Genomic DNA, 15,439 nt, shown 5'->3' with positions numbered 1-15,439 from the left:
ATACATCATTGGAAAGCTCAAAATCTTTATTTTCTGGGCGAAGAAAATTTTTGAACAGGAAGGCATTTTTAACACCTTAAATGTAGGTCATATCAGGTGAGTGAAAAATAGACATTTTTGAGACCTTGGAAATTTTCTTTAAGTTTCTCATTTAAAAAAAAAGGTCTTGGACATCCTGGTACATAATAAATAACAAACATTTCACGATGGTCCCCCTTTGTCTACTCAAGTCTTTGATAATCAATATGCATGCACTAAGACGTGGGTGGATGTACGATAATAAAGGAAAATGGTGTGTGAGTAAATGGAGATTTAATTTAGCTCTGTGTTTTATTTTGTAAATAAACATGGCTAAACAGGGAGTTAGCTGTATAGTTAATGATAACTTTACTGCATACAGTTTTTGATTTGGCTTAATTTTAATATGTGCAAAGAAAAAAACTTCCAGGTGAATTTTAGGGGTTAAATTCCAATACATAATATTTTAATTTTTGCAGTGGGCTCTTCAAATATTTTTTCAATTATGATTAAAGAATGTGAACGCGAGATACTGCGAATAAAAGGCTCCATATGCATAAAGAGTGCATATAAATGAGCGTACATAACACTATTTATTGTATTCAGCCTTGAAGTCTAGAGGACCTAGGCTTTATGATTTAAACATCTAATGAATCTAATACATCGATATCGTCCCATAATAAGCAACCCAAATGGCAACAAGGGTCGAAAAGATAATGGACAGCATGCTAGTCAGTTTGCCTGCTGTGTCCATAATTCTCGTGCTAGCGTTCGACTGCAATGTATGTCTTTTCGGGGCTTTCCGGTAACTCCAGGTGAGAGCATGAGAGAGCATAATTAAAGACACCATGATTTTAGAGAGATATTATCGCGTACTTTCCTTTTTTCGATCCAAAAACTCCATGTAGCATGTGTCTCTGAGTTTCAAGACACAGCTGTGAATGGCCACATTCGGACTTTGTGGGGATTTTATGGGTGAAACACGGTAATATAACAAGGGTTGAGATGCAGAAGTCAAATAAAACAAGGAGTGGTCTTCTTTTCTTTGTTTGGATCAATTATTTATCATCTAAAATATTGTGGAAAATGCGACAGTAACACACACACACACAAAAAAAGTGATGGTTATGATGTAGATATCCATGACTTGTTTAGAGACACTATTTTTTTCATTGTGACGTAATTTGTTTAAAAGTCTAAAATATGCGAATGAATAATTTTTAAAGTATGTTTTTTTATAATTTAAACTTAATATCAGACATCAATTAATGATTCTAAGCTAAAAATGATAGACATTTCAAATAATAAATAACTTACCTTCTTTTTTTGGCTGGGTTGAAACAAAAGCGGTTGCCCAGTGTCTGTAAACAGGGGTCTCCAGGGTAAAATGGACAAATTAAAAATAGTCCGGGGTCATCATACGCCATGTAACTGCTATGGCAGCATATAGACATATTGCTCTAACAAACACAACAGTTATTTTGGCTTAGAATACAGCAGTTCATTTTAAAGAGGGGTGCAAGAGCAGAAAGTGCTTTTTCAGCCTTGTCTGTGTTTTCAGCTGTATATATTTTTGAGAAACTCTTACTAACAGTGTGATGGAAACATGAATTAACAATAAAGAACACAAAAGATGACTTACATTAGGTTGACTCACGTTCAAAGCAGTTATCTTCATGATGTCATGCCTACAGTCGTTTGACTCACAGGATTCATTTTGAGCTAAATTCAAATAAATTAATATAGAATTAATTAAATAAAAATAGTATTATTTCAATATTTTCTATATATTTAAATATCTATTTATTTACAAAATATTTTAAGAATTACCAGTAAGACATGACCTAAATCATACCAAGAAGCCGATGTCAATATTATTTGATCTGAACACGAATGCCAAATACCAAAATATAAATAAAATGATTACATAATTAAATAAATACTTTAAAATGCCATTTGATATGGTATTATTTTGGAATGTATTTATTTATCCTCAAATTTATTCAACTTTAAGATTGTTTATTAGGTTCCATTTTTGTTCATTAATCTTTTTAATTACCTTAATTTTCTGACTGTGAGTCGCTTCTTTTCTCTTTGCTTTGAACCCTGCGGTTTATAGTCCAGTACGACTTACAGTATACTGTATATGGATTTTAATAGGCCAATGACCTGTATGTATTTAGTAGGAGTAGTCAAAAGTATCAAGAAGTATCGATACTGAAATGTTGTATCCTATACGGTATTGGATTGCAAAAGTATCGGTACTCAGTTATTTGTTTTGCATGGCCACAGGTCACCAGACATTTGGCGTCAGAGGCTAAATTTGATTTTGCAAATGTTTGATTGTGCAAATGCAAATGAAATGCAAATGCCGGTGTTCTGACAAATTTTGCAACCCATCAAAAAATTGCAACGATGCGGTTCTGCGCATGCGCGTAACGTTAAACATAGCCGCAAAATGCGCAAATGCAGCGATTCCAAAGTAAACACTACAAACTTTCTTGAAAGAATGGAATATTAACTTACGTATGATCATGGAAGGACTTGTAGAAAAGTTCTCCTCAGATTCATCCTGCCATGTAAGCTTCACACAACAGCTGCACACCGCGCTCACCATTAACGACTTCGCCTTGTCGTTAAACATTAATTAAGAAGCCCACTTCACAAAGATACGATGTTGGAAATTGTAGCAAGGTTTTCAACGCTCTTGTCGCGATGTCAGGATATTCCAGAATTACTTTAATCCAGAACCTCGGTAGAGTTGTTGTCTCAAATGTACGTTTAATAAGGTCGCCGTCATTTGCGATCTCTCTGTTTATTCACAAACGGGTCACGAATCCACTCCTTCGCAGTTCGTGGGTCTTCGAGGTTGTAGACTCGTCAGGTGCCCTTTTCGCCGTAAAAATATCCTTTTCGCCGTAAAAATATTTCCAAAGACGTCTGTTTTCCTGTTATCTTCGCTCGTGTGGGGGCTAATTATTTCCGGGAACAAATGTGCTGCGCCGCGGCCTAGTAATACGCTATTATCGAGGACAAGCGCACATAGATATATTATATACACAAACAAGATGTACTGCTAGCAGTCCAATCAATGGACTTCTATGACATTATTGTAATCTATCCCGTAGTATTATATCTAGAGTAGACAGAGATATTGGTGTGTTAAGGAGGGGCACAGGGTTAATTCGGCCAGAATGCGGTCGTTATTAAATTATTTTTTCTTTGCGGCCGGGTCGCAAATGCGCCGCGGACTGCTACCCGGCAGATGGGGACCCCTGATCTAAAATATCGGGGAAAAACTTTAAGATTGTTTATTAGGTTCCATCCAATCCATTTGAAGTGAGAGGGTTGGCAGCAAATGAATGAATGTTCAGAATGGTATCGAGTATTTTTGAGGGGGTTTAGACCCTACTCACATGACGTCACAACCACGCCCCCGCGCTATATTGTCCATCAACTCGTCACTGTTGATGCATTACCGCTACGTAAATTCCTCCTATTATGGCGTGTTTTTCTGCTCGTTAACATTAATAATCAAAATGGTGAAGGCGTGTGTGGCGGTCGGTTGCAATAACAGAAAAGATAGACGGAGAGACTTGAAGCTCTACCGGATTCCGAGAGACCCGGAGGAGAGTGACATGGACTGCTGCAATTCGACGAGAAAACTGGGCTTCAAACGATTACTACAGATTATGTAGTAGTCATTTTATATCTGGTAAGATGCATTTAATATATATTTAGAGGGTTTGGGGCTGACAACCACAATTAAGATCATTGCTAGGCTAATCGCCGATAACATACACTCAGACGTTGTGAATGAACTACCTGAAAATATATAATTATAAGGGGATAATAAGACAGTTGTCATACAATTAATTTACGATTTCACTATTGAGGTCAAAAGCCAAAAAATAAATTCAACTAGGGACAATCTGGAGTAGTGCTATCGCACTTCATATTATATATGTATGTAGCGAGAGTGCTATCGCTAAACCATATAAACATCAAAAGCCCTAGCTCCATTGACAAATGACATGAAATACATTAGACTTGACAGTGGATGTTAGCAAGAACAAAAGATTTTGAATTGAAAATTTCGTAACTCACCTTCCCGAGCACAAGATAGATTCCTGCCGAATTTTCGTGGACGAGGACCTGTTTCACCCAACCAGCAACGAAGTATTCATAAGCCTCCAAGCTCTTAAAGTTTTTTCAAACTTTCGTGAGAATAGGCTGATTTTGTGTGGACAAGATAGTTGTAAATATCAGGGTAGCAGATGTCAAGCTTAGACGGAGAAGACAGCGGGTCGAAAAACATCGATTTAGGCATCAAATATGGATCTGGCGAATGGATAAACTGAAGCTTTTCCACATAACGCCTTTTATGCAACGCATCCAATGACACCGGGGCTTTCATGAATTGCTCTATAACTTGCACGACTAATTGAAAACAATGAGAATAGGTCTAAAAAATACGGACAATATGGCGGCCAGATACAGCGACACGACATTTTGTGACGTAGGTGAGTAGGGTCTATAGATTCATTTCCACCGCTGAACTGCTTATCCTCACAAGGCTCGCAGGGGTGCTTTAGCCCATCCCAGCTAGCAACGTGCAGGAAGCAGTATATACCCTGAACTGGTTGCCAACGAGTCACAGTGTTAGGTATAGATATTAAGTTGAAAATTTAGCATCGTGACAACAGTAGTCTTTAGGTGTGAATATTCGTGTGGCATTTAGTCCAGTGCGGCTTATATGTGAATAATTAATGTTTCCTTATGACAACTGTTGGGTGTGGTTTATAGTCAGGTGCACTTTATAGTCCAAAAATTACAGTAATAACAAAAAAAAACATCAAAACTAATTTTAAATAAATGATCAATCTTGAAATAAAAATATATGAATACAAATGTAAATTTATCGATTCTATTTTTGCACTCCTAGTCCACAACTTTTTAAAGGTGCTATGAAATGCTACAACAACTTTAAAGTGATAGCAGACGATATTTTTCACACAACTCCACCAAAAAATTCACAGTTAAAGGCTGAATAATGAAAGGAGATCCTAATTAGTCTTCCTTTCTCAGCCCCATTGACTAAACTATTGATGAACGCCAACCCGAATAAGCTGCAGGTTTTTGCCGTCTGGTGTTCGTAGGTTTTCTATTCTGTTGTTGACATGTGACCACTCCCGACATCCCAAGTTCTAAAATCTTGTTTCAGAGAGATGCTTATGGCTAAATGGTAAAAGACAACTAGATTTGACTGAAATTGGTTTTCTACATGTAAAATTACGGTCGTGCAGTCATTTTCTTTTTTAAAGATGATCACCATTACTTTGGGCCTATAATATGTATGTTGAGAGCTTCAAGAGCCTTTTGCTATTTTTAGATTTCCAAGTCACTCTTACATTCTACCTTCAGACAACTCATTTATACACCTTGTGTGCGCTTCTGTATTTTCTGCATGTATGATTTGAATAGAATGTCCTCCGATTGTGGAATGACCCTTGTATGCATGTTCTCCATGTTCAGAGGTCATTGATTTCTCTCTGCGCGCTCCTTTTTCCATTACCTGTTGAGATGGGGGTTGGTGGCGGGCTCTGCTGTTCTTCAAACAAAATCCTCCCCATCTGCCTGCGTAGCCTTTGGCCCCCTGCTGTATTTCTCCATCTCTTCTCCCCGACAGGCCGTGAGGAATGACAGTGTTTGTCATATGGTGGCAGCGAGAAGCAAGGATTTTTTTAATTGCACTGGAGAATCTTCATTATAGAGAGCGCGTGGGGGCAGCGAGAGGGAAGAGGGGAGCGGGCAGCGTGAGGAGAGGAGTGTCGTCATTAGGAAGGCACTAGCTGCAAAGAAGGGTGGGCCCTCTTTGCATGCACACTGAGAATGGCTGCCGTACCTCAGTCATTTGTAACATAATAAGTGCCGGCACAATGACTGCAATGCGAGCAAGAGCACCACAGGGAAGAAAAAGGGGGGAAGGGAGACCGCATGTCTGTCGAAAAGACTTTTTTTTCCCTTGTCTCTGTGTGTGTGTTGATTAGAAAGTATAATGAGCTCAAAAGAAACAAGGAGAAAAATCTCTCCTGAGACTGATGGAAAACAAATTAATCTGCTGATTGGGATTTAATTATTATTTTTCTATTAGTCCACCCTGCAAAGACAGGGACAGCCATCAGAAGCGAGGAGCTGTGCTTGCATTTATTGATTTTCGCACAGACACATTCGGGGAATACAGATGAATCGGCCCTCCTCCCCGCACAATCCTCCATGTGGGATGATGCCATTAACACGACAAGCTTCCTGCAAACTCCGACTTGCTTTATTTCCATCACGTGAAGTCAGCTTAACCCTTTCATGCACGAATTATAACTTTCTATGTTTTTACTTTTAGAGGTCCCTCATTCAAACTCACTGTCTGTCAAAATTGATTGGACGTCTTACACCGTCAGTGGTACTGAAAGATGACCATTCACAGCCGGGGATCCCAGTCTAAATGAATGTAGACATCCATCGCCGTCGATGGGTTGCAATTATTTATATACGGGTTGCAATTATTTATATACTATGAAAAAAATAGCTTTCGAGTGTTACTTGGTGTGATAACGACATTGTATTTCTGTTTTTATTCATTTTAATTTAATTAATTTAGCTTTTATTAACATTGTATTAATCTATAAATTAACTTTCAGTTCTATAAAAATAATATAAAAAATACAATAATGAATAATCATGTAAAAATATATGAACATACAGTAATAATTGCCAATATTTTAAGTTTAGACCAAAAAGCCCTAAAAAGGGTTAAAGGTCTTAAGTGTCCAAAAAAGTTTTATTAAACCCTTTCAAGCACAAGTTATGATTTCTCCTAAATGTTTTTATTACATTCAAATTGGACAGGGTCAGTGTTGTTAATCTTACTTTAAAAAAGTAATTAATTACAGTTACAAATTACATCTCCCAAAAAGTAATTGCGTTAGTAACTCAGTCACCTGAATGTAAGAGTAGCAAAGTAACTGGTGATAATGTTTTACCATGTTTAAAAAAAAAAAAAAAAAAAAAAAAAAAAGGTCACACTATGTGAAGTTTAAAGGGCTTTTGGGACAATTGGCCCTAGCCCAATTCTTTACCCTAAACTTAACTAGACACAGGGGTATTGGGGGTACTGTGATAACTAGATAGTAACCTTTGCTATGTGTGGAAGTCATTTAATGTTGTGAATCAACCGTTAAAGTTGTTAAAATTTCTCCCGTTATTGCATTAGTTCCCTTCTGTCTGTTCGACATGTGTAAATTTTAAAACTGTTTCATAATTTAAAGATGGATTTAAGTTGTTTTGCCGATTTAGGAGTATTTTAGATAAAAAGTTACTTAGGTTCGCTACTGCTTTATGATGGCGGCTGTTTACTAACTCATCTAGTTCTTTAATTATACTTGTTGCTAATGCCGCCGTGTCTGTCATTTGCATCTAGTTCTGTATATATGTGATATCTACCAAAGCATCATGTGGGCGTAGTTTGTAGGATATCGGCTGCATTCAGGTATTATTGGAGCCACCTAGCATAGTAGCATCGCGTTTGCAGCGGCGTCACACTCCCTTGCCTCCTCCCCACTCCTGCTCTGCTCTCTCGTCTCCGTGAGTCCGTCTTTTTCAGACTTTTATCGCTCAGTCAACCAACATAGTAACGCACGCCTTTCCCGCCTCAGTAACGGTAACGGCATTGCCAAGATGAGAAAAGTAATTAATTAGATTACTCACTACTGAAGAAAATAACGCCGTTAGTAACGCCGTTATATTCTAACGCCGTTATTAACAACACTGGACAGGGTTCTCAAACGTGCATCCTGCTTGACAATATTTTGTCATTGACGGCAATAGATTTTTAATACATTTTAACTGGGAGTTGAACTAATGTTTACAGGGCCCTGGTGCGATGAGGAAAAACGGGATCCCCCAAGTGGATTGTCCGATGGGAGGGTGGGAAGCTAGTGGACAATTATTCGCAGGCACTCAAAACGATCGTCCGGCGTGTGCATGTGTGGGGTGTAAGTGGAAGTTTTTTGCGGGCCCTTCCAGACAACTGGGGGGGCTGGCAGAGATATTTTAACACTCAAAACACTATATTTCAGCTCCACGCATAATCTTATCTTTCTGTTTGACCATCCCCTCGCCCAACCAGGCCCCTTAAAGCCCTGGGCTCCGGTGCAGTCGCAACCCCAACACACCTTTTCTAAACTCCGCCCCTGCATTGGATGTTCCTGATTGTCGATAGGTGTTATATCAATTTCTCTCTTTTTCTACCTACCGCACACATACCCTATGACCTGGGTTCTCAATTAGCGGACCGCGGTCCACGACCGGACCGCTGCACACCTCTCTGCGGACCCATAGTAAACGGCACTTTTAAAACAAAACAAAAAAAATACTCTTTTTAAAATATATTATTTGTATATCGCTATGCGCTACTATTTTATCGCTAAATTCTGTTTCACTTTTAGTCAAATATCTTCCATGTTACCACTTCTGTTGTCATTTCTAAGACAACAATGCGCTGATTGGCTGAGAGAGCCTGCATGGATGCGCTGATTGGCTGAGCGAGCGTGCATGGATTCGCTGATTGGCTGAGAGAGCCTACATGCTGCTAGCTAGCTAGAATGGACGGACCGCAGCAGTGTGAAATACAAGTCGCACCCGGCATTTTACAATCTGTTTGTTTTTTGTTTGCCACCAGTAGAAGACCGAATCTAACACAATGGCATGCTCCAACTTGACCAAGAGAAGAAAAGTGGACAATGAAAATCGCCGTTTCAATGAGGAATGGACTGACAAATATGTGTCCATTTTACCAACTGCATATACTAAACCTATGTGCTTAGTATGTATAAAGACAGTTGCTCTGATAAAAAGTCAAAATGTGAAACGCCATTATGTTCAAGAGCACAGCTCTTCCTCCTAAATCAGAATTAAGAAGGCAAGAAATTAACAGGTTGAAGCAGTTATATCAATAGTCAAAGAAGGTTATTGTTAAATCTATGACACAACAGCAAATTGCAACGGAGTGCTCACTCAGACTGTCGTGGGTGTTGGCCAAACATAAGCCGTTCTCTGATGGAGAAATAATAAAAGAGTGTATGACTGAAGTGATGGCAATGTTCAAAGGAAAAGAAAAGGAGGAAATGACAAGAAAAAAATCAAATCCCACTCTCAGATTCATCAACCACAAGACGCACTGAAGTACTGGCTGATGATGTGAGTAAACAGCTTTGTGACCCCCAAATGCCATTTCTCTCATTGAGCAGTGTTTTACAGTTAAAGTTACTGACAATAAATATTATGTTTGCACCTTGATGACAGAGTTTGTCATTTATGTTTCGTACATGTAAACATGTACTGTACTACTTGCATATTTTCTTTTTTGTCCAGCAGTGTTTTACAGTTACAAAATGTACTGTCAATAGTTATTGTTTGCACCTTAATGACAGATTTTGTCAATTATTTAGTGTACATGTGTAAACATTGTACTTGCATGTTTTCTTTTTTTGTATTTTTATTTTAAGTCAAGAAAATGTTACTTAATTTATTTTTGTTTAATCAGAATATGCACTGTATTTTTGTTTGGTCAAAAGAAAACCACCTTTACCACCTTTGACTTGCCTTGTACTTGACCGACATTTATAAATGGACCCATGCTTGTATGAAAAAAAATATTGTCGACCTTCAAGATTTGTATTTGAGGACCCCTGCCCTTTGACCTGAGCCGGCGGTGAACTAAAACTAAAAACTAATATTAATTTTTGAATCGATATCCACTTTAGTGACCACTGTCCCTGAAAGGGTTAAATGAAAAACAATAGTCACTTGCCTTATAACGGGTTAAAGGTTTTCAATGTCAGCTCTTGAAATGCTGTCCACTGCAGTGATCACTGTCCCTCTAAAGGTTAAAATGGTACTTGGGACTGGGGAAAGCATCCTCTTCTACACCTTGCTTACCGTTGACGCTACAGTACATACAGTGATAACAATTAAACACCCAATAGATTCAATGAAGACAATGTTCTGCTGTGTTAAGCAAGGTTGTAGCACCGACATCTTACAGCAGTACAGTAATTTAATTGGCTCTTTTCCTTTGTATTCATCTAGGAACCTCACAATTAAGCTTACAAACTGAGCTTCTTCCTTTCAACAGCAATACATCAGCTTTGCAAAGTCAATGATTTAAACTGCCAGTGTGATTCAAGCACAGGGGACCAATTTGCCACGAGTGTATGCAGTATTGCTGTGCCTCAAGTCACACTCACACTCTCACCGACATGAAATTCTGTGATTATGCTACATGAACACTCTTATTGATTAGAGTGCAGCCATCCGTCATTGAAGAAGGCTTGCAATTGATGTAATGGCTTGGAGTGCGCGCAGCCATTTGTGCGGCTATTTCTTAAGCTTTCCCTAAAATTCTGTATTGAGATCAATGTGACAGTCAAAAGTGGACGTCACTCTTTATCGTATGCGGCACGCTTTTGGAGACCTCTTGTTCCACAAATGTGGTTTTATTGTTCTATTTTTAGTAAATGTATCCCAACTAAATCAGAAACATAAAAACAATCTGCAGTCATATTAGTTGACAGAGGCATAGTCTTCATAATACTTGACAGGTCGCGGGAAACTGGGCCGATCCGTAGGGGGCCTATTTTCAAAAACTTCAAACATTTTCAAATCCAAAGCAGCTGCTGACCTAAAACCAAAACAGGCACCTACCTTAGCCATATATGAGTCTCCATGAGCAGCGGCATCAAAAAACTCAAAGTCGTTCCCTTATAAAATCCCGATTAATTATTTTTATATATAAGTATAACAAAACTTAAAATGGCTATAAAATTCTCAGATTTTACACTAGATGCACAAAAATCACCAAATGCAGAGATAATCACCCATATTTTCAGGATCAATAGCAATATTAAACATATAAGTTTTTGCCCAAAATAGCAACTTAATTTTCCTTTATTTACTGCAAATTTTCAACAGATAATAAATCACTCAATTTTCACATCAGAAACGTAATACTTGAGGAAAAATTGCAGAATAAACTATAAATAATATATATGGCGGAAAACACAGACAAGACTGAAAAAGCAGTTTCTGCTCTTGCACTCCTCTTTAAAAGAAACTGCAGAATTTTAAGCCAAAACAACTGTTGTGTTTGATAGAACAATATGTCTATATGCTGCCATAGCAGATTCATGGGGCATTAAGCCCCCGAACTATTTTTAATTTGTCCATTTTACCCTGAAAACCCCCGTTTACAGACATCGGGCAACCGCTTTTGTTTCAACCTAGCCATAAAAAGAAGGTAAGTAATTATATTTATTATTCAAAATGTCTGTCATTTTTAGCTTTGAATCATTAATTGATGTCTAATATTTAGTTTAAAAAAAAAAAAAAACGACTTTAAAAAAATTATTCACTCGCATATTTAAAACTTAAACAAATTACGTCACAATGAAAAATTTGGCGTCTGTAAAAAAGTCACAAATATCTACCTCATAACTACCGCTTAATTGTATTTTTTTTGGTTACTGTCGCATTTTCCCCAATATGTTATATGATAAATAATCAAAACAAAGAAAATTTGAAAACGTTTAAATGGGTAAATATATGAAAATGAAAATCTCAACCACTCCTTGTTGTCTGCTATTTCTGCATCGCGACCCTTGTTACATCACCATGTTTCACCCATAAAATCCCACAAAAATCTAGCTGTGGCCATTCACAGCTGTGTCTTGACACTCGGTGATACATGCTACATGGAGTTTTTGGATCGAAACAAGGTATGTACGCGATAATATCTCGTTAAAATCGTGGCGTCTTTAATTCTGCTCTCGCGTGCTCTCGCCTCCAGTCAGGGGATTGCTGTTTAAAAAAATTTTTTTTTTTTTAAATGCCCTCTGGTTCAAAATTTTTCTTCCCCCAAAAAACTGAGATTTTAAGCTTTCCAATGATGTATCACACATGCATATTGGACAATTTTGAAATTTGGCCAAATTGGGGGTCTCAGAGCGGAACTTCAAGTCACCTGAGTGTTTTCCGCCATATATAAATAGATTATTAATAAATTGTATACACAATCACAATTCATGATACAATATCATACAATAGAATAGAATCGCCCTTTATTGTGCACAGTGAAATTGTGGAGCATTTACCTTTACTGTGCATTGTAAATGAAAATCTCAAAAGTCACTTGCAAGAATAAAATCTAACCACAAATTAATTTAGAATTCAATATCCATTTATTTAAAAAAAAAAAAAAATGTAGTTCAGCTCATAGTTCATCAGTGAACTAAGTTAATTATTCCTAAAATTAACTTGTTTATAGTCCATTCTTCTCCCCTGTGTTACTACAAGCCATGTTACTTTGCATTTGACTTCTTTGTGCAAAGGGGCACAAAACTTTCAAATCGTCTGACGTAATGTTGCACTATTAGTTACAATCAAGTGTATCAGTAAGTAAAACAACAACAAAAATACAATTTAATGGGAGTCTGTCTGAGTTCAAGGCCATTGATAAAGTGACTACTTTTTCTACAGTGAGTAAATACTCCAAAAGTGTGCTTTGCCAAGGGTTTCAATTCTTGAATACTATTATCATTTGCTGAGATGGGAAGTGGGGCTGTCAAGAAATGTTTAAATTATGGCTGGCATTGATTATACATTTGAATCATAATTTATTGCATGAGATTAATTGTGATTAATCACTTTGTCATTCATACAATCGATAATAAATTCAAATGTTGTATTTAGCTCTCTTTTATTCTAAAGGCAAGGCCAATCGAAAAATGTCCAAAGAATTTTAATTTAAAATACATATTTTAATTAAGATTAATCATGTTAGGTTAACTGCGATTATTCGTATTGTCATACACACATGAGATAATGAATTCAAAAGAAGTATTTAGCACACTTTTACATGTACTGTCATATTAGAGAAGTATTTATTAATATTAACTCATTAGAAATGAGTTAATGCACAGTTGCATAAACAATGTTGATTATTTTAGGAATAAACTTGGATGTAATATGTTTAAACTTTAAATAGATATTAGTTAAATCGGTTAATAAATTTGTCATTTATTAACTGTTAAAATGCTAAAATTTACAGCTAATAAAGCTATAACACAACAAGTATCTTTTTCTAAATTTCTGGTTATCAAAATAAAATGTTGGTCAAACCAGTTCAGTTCACGTTCGCCCATGAGTGTCATGTTTGAGCGTGTTCTCAATTATTATATTTTTTCGTTCTATGCAAGCATTTTGAAACATTGTGACAAAAAAATCAATGGGAGAAATTAACCGCTACGACATTGGCGTCATAATATTTATGTAAAATAAATGCTAACTGCCCGTTTTTTTGCTTTTAACCTAGACTTGAGACAGTTTTACGTTCATATCTATAAAGAATTCAGGGATTTAAGCATTAATTCAGAATAATTTTCAACATAAAAAGGTCTTTGTCTGTGGGACAGTTTACATGGCGACTCTGCGACACGAAGATGCAATGACTGTGTTGCGGAGTGGACTCGCGTGCATGTGGTGTCGGCGAAGACGAAAAATTCTGAATCCTACCTCCAAAGTGGAAGAATCCGATTGCGGGGGATTGAGGGGGGCTTCCTCGGCATGCATATCAAAGGCTCCTGCGGCGCGAGACCACGCCGATAACGTCAGCACTCGACACGTCACATTGGGCGTGCGCAGCAGTGCTACTAAACATTAAAAACAGCAAATATGGCGGAATGTCGGCTTCATTTACAGTTTTAATAATATTTTTAAATTTGATATGTTGAATGTTTCCGTTTTTGTGCGTTTTTGAACAAAAGAAAAATGCCATTACTTCGAGTGGGCGGGCATACTTTTTTCCGGGCCGAGGGAGCTTGGTGGGGTCAAAGTGCATCATTCTCTGTCGCCTTGTAAATCTGCACTGCTCCCTAGGGCCTGGCATGAATATTACATCGTTTTCACGCGGAATTGAGACAATGTTCGAATGGAGACGCAAATGCAAATGAGAAATTTTTCATATTCTCGGAGAGTCACCATGTAAACGGCCCCCAAGTTTCCACTCGGTCAGCTTTGACAGAGATAGGCCCCCTATTAATCGGCTTTGTGTCCTGTCAATATATTATGAAGTCTATGCACAAACATTCACTAATCTTGGTCTCCAGGTCTGTGATTGGGATCTACATCAATGGGTTGCCGTTTATAACAATAATATGAACTAATTCATTAAACTCATTCAGATGCAACATTTATATCACGTTATGAATGATCATGTTTCAGTACTATTGACGGAGCGAGACGTCCAATCAGTCAAAATGGATTGGACATCTCGCTCCGTCAATGGCAGCTAATAAGTTAACTTTATTGACAAAATTTGGAGCAAAACTGCACCAAGCCCCCCTTCGCATGATACAATGCACAGAAGGGAGAAATCATCATAATAGCAGAGTAGTGGAGTGACTCATTTGTTGATGAGGTGCATTCACAGTGTCATTCTGTGATGAGATGCGTGCACATGGTGTCAGTGTGTGACCGATAGAGCGGGAGAGAGAAAGACGGAGCGAGAATGCATTAGTGCGCCGCTTTTCTGGGAATGGGGAGTCACTTATGTCGGGAAAAGTGCAGAAGCAAGTCCGAGGTCCTTCAGTGATGCATCGCTCCGGTTCACGCTGTAAAAGCTGATGTGTTACTCAAATGGTTTGGGGAAACAAATTGCAATGATTCATTTAAAGGTCCTTAAAACCTGAGACTCAGAGCAATTTATTGCTGGGTTAGCGCAATAAACGTTTTCACATCCTCAGCCGGCAGTTTTTTTTTTTTGTGATTTGCTGACGTCAAAATAAAATTGGATTTCTGGTCCCCTATTAGCTACAATTGTTAGTTTTCTGATTTGTATTAGAAGGTAACGACTACATTGGGTAGTTAGCACGAAAACTATGCCTATAATCCTCGCATGCGCTTGTTAAACCCCACTAGCATGGAAGTGGGAACTAGCGAAAACTTTTATCTTGTGCATCCCAGCAGAAAGAATCTTGTTTATGAATTGAAAATACACAGAATTAAATTTTTCTGTTGTGTAACAGTGGAGAAAAATGTAAATAAATACAGTATTTTCAGAATGTGGCTGCCTGACATGGGAGCAGACATGCTGGTACTTGTTTCACCAATCAAATTCAAGTATCCCAGATTGCCCGCTCTTCCTCATATATCATCAACACCCATTATCACATGGAACTGTGCTATTCGTGTGTATATGTGTGGGTATAACTGATGTCACAAAATGGCCTTCTCCATTATTAGAGGTCCAAGAAATTCACAATTTTCATACTTCAATTCTCTTAGAAACTGTCTTCTCACATGGTCATGG

This window comes from Corythoichthys intestinalis, chromosome 1 (genome assembly GCF_030265065.1).
Source record: "Corythoichthys intestinalis isolate RoL2023-P3 chromosome 1, ASM3026506v1, whole genome shotgun sequence".
Classification (NCBI taxonomy): domain Eukaryota; kingdom Metazoa; phylum Chordata; class Actinopteri; order Syngnathiformes; family Syngnathidae; genus Corythoichthys; species Corythoichthys intestinalis.
Note: the sequence above shows the minus strand (reverse complement) of the source record.